The sequence below is a fragment of the Neodiprion pinetum genome, unplaced genomic scaffold (genome assembly GCF_021155775.2).
Source record: "Neodiprion pinetum isolate iyNeoPine1 unplaced genomic scaffold, iyNeoPine1.2 ptg000104l, whole genome shotgun sequence".
NCBI lineage: Eukaryota > Metazoa > Arthropoda > Insecta > Hymenoptera > Diprionidae > Neodiprion > Neodiprion pinetum.
The window spans coordinates 1-2,500 of record NW_027184556.1 but is presented as its reverse complement, the minus strand read 5'-3'; positions in this window follow the sequence as shown (position 1 = coordinate 2,500).

Genomic DNA, 2,500 nt, shown 5'->3' with positions numbered 1-2,500 from the left:
TCGATCCGGACAGACGGGACTTGTAAAAATTACGGTCCGAGTCGAGCGAAAGGCGACGCGCGGCGTACCGGAGTCGATCCGGGCCGACCGGATTTGTGAAAATTTCGGTCCGAGTCGAGCGAAAGGCGACGCGCGGCGTACCGGAGTCGATCCGGGCCGACGGGACTTGTGAAAATTTCGGTCCGAGTCGACCGAGAGGCGATGCGCGGCGTCCCGGAGTCGATACGGGCCGACCGGACTTGTGAAAATTTCGGTCCGGGTCGAGCGAAAGGCGACGCGCGGCGTACCGGAGTCGATCCGGACAGACGGGACTTGTAAAACTTTGGGTCCGAGTCGACCGAGAGGCGATGCGCGGCGTCCCGGAGTCGATACGGGCCGACGGGACTCGTCGAAGCTGCGGTACGAGTCGAGCGAAAGGCGACGCGCGGCGTCCCGGAGTCGTTCCGGACAGACGGGACTTGTAAAACTTTCGGTCCGAGTCGACCGAGAGGCGATGCGCGGCGTCCCGGAGTCGATACGGGCCGACGGGACTCGTCGAAGCTGCGGTACGAGTCGAGCGAAAGGCGATGCGCGGCGTGCCGGAGTCGATACGGGCCGACGGGACTCGACGAAGTTTCGGTCCGAGTCGACAGAAAGGCGATGCGCGGCGTCCCGGAGTCGATCCGGACAGACGGGACTTGTAAAACTTTCGGTCCGAGTCGACCGAGAGGCGATGCGCGGCGTCCCGGAGTCGATACGGGCCGACGGGACTCGTTGAAGCTGCGGTACGAGTCGAGCGAAAGGCGACGCGCGGCGTCCCGGAGTCGATCCGGACAGACGGGACTTGTGAAAATTTCGGTCCGAGTCGAGCGAAAGGCGACGCGCGGCGTCCCGGAGTCGATCCGGGCCGACGTCGACTTGTGAAACTTTCGGTCCGAGTCGACAGAAAGGCGATGCGCGGCGTCCCGGATTCGATCCGGGCCGACGGGACTTGTGAAAATTCCGGTCCGAGTCGAGCGAAAGGCGACGCGCGGCGTCCCGGAGTCGATCCGGACAGACGGGACTTGTGAAAATTCCGGTCCGAGTCGAGCGAAAGGCGACGCGCGGCGTCCCGGAGTCGATCCGGGCCGACGTCGACTTGCGAAACTTTCGGTCCGAGTCGACAGAAAGGCGATGCGCGGCGTCCCGGATTCGATCCGGGCCGACGGGACTTGTAAAAATTACGGTCCGAGTCGACAGAAAGGCGATGCGCGGCGTGCCGGAGTCGATACGGGCCGACGGGACTCGTCGAAGCTGCGGTACGAGTCGAGCGAAAGGCGACGCGCGGCGTCCCGGAGTCGATCCGGACAGACGGGACTTGTAAAAATTTCGGTCCGAGTCGACCGAAAGGCGATGCGCGGCGTCCCGGAGTCGATCCGGGCCGGGAGCCTGTCGGAACATCGTCATATGAGCCTCGGTTAATTTCGACAAAGTTCCCGGAGTTCGAAATTTTTTCGATAGCCCGCGGAGGTTTCGCCCCGTAAGCCGACCGTGCTACCACCGTACCGGCGCCGACGTCCTAGCGGCCAGGCTCCTACTAGTAAGAGGAGCGAGTCGGTCGGGCCGGTCTCCCGTCGTCCGCCTGCTACGCCGTACCGGTACGTGCTCGAGCACGATACGTACTTCGGCGTAGACCAGGAGCGGGCGTTCGCGGACCGTTCCGTGCCTCGTACCAAAGAAACTACGCGACTCGCGTTGTTTCATCTATCGTCACTGCATTACCGCGGGTCGGTGTCTCAGACCGAATGGCCCTTGACGCGGTACCAAGAAGTTCGGCTCTCCGTGAAACACGGAAGGCCGAACGCTCCAACGCACGCGTCAACTCGCTTCTTTCCGAGCGTACACTCAAAGACCAGAGATGTTATAACAACGTATCCCAGACGCTTTCAATCTAGCCGACGGGTACGGGAGATCGTTCGAACGCTTATAAGCCGAGTGTCGAAGGTGGCGGCACACGGATCCGGGGCTGCCTGCGTGCAGTCCCGAAACTTACAGTAGACGCGCGGCCGACCGGGCTACGAGACCCGGTCGGCGATGGGTGGCGCACGTCCGAGCCGAGATTTTGTATCGAAGCTCCCTGGTTGATCCTGCCAGTAGTCATATGCTTGTCTCAAAGATTAAGCCATGCATGTCTCAGTGCAAGCCAAATTAAGGTGAAACCGCGAATGGCTCATTAAATCAGTTATGGTTTCTTAGATCGTACACACATTTACTTGGATAACTGTGGTAATTCTAGAGCTAATACATGCAAACAGAGTTCCGACCAGAGATGGAAGGAATGCTTTTATTAGATCAAAACCAATCGGCGGCGGGTACGTCCCGTCCGCCGTTTACCTTGGTGACTCTGAATAACTTTGGGCTGATCGCACGGTCTCGTACCGGCGACGCTTCTTTCAAATGTCTGCCTTATCAACTGTCGATGGTAGGCTCTGCGCCTACCATGGTTGTAACGGGTAACGGGGAATCAGGGTTCGATTCCGGA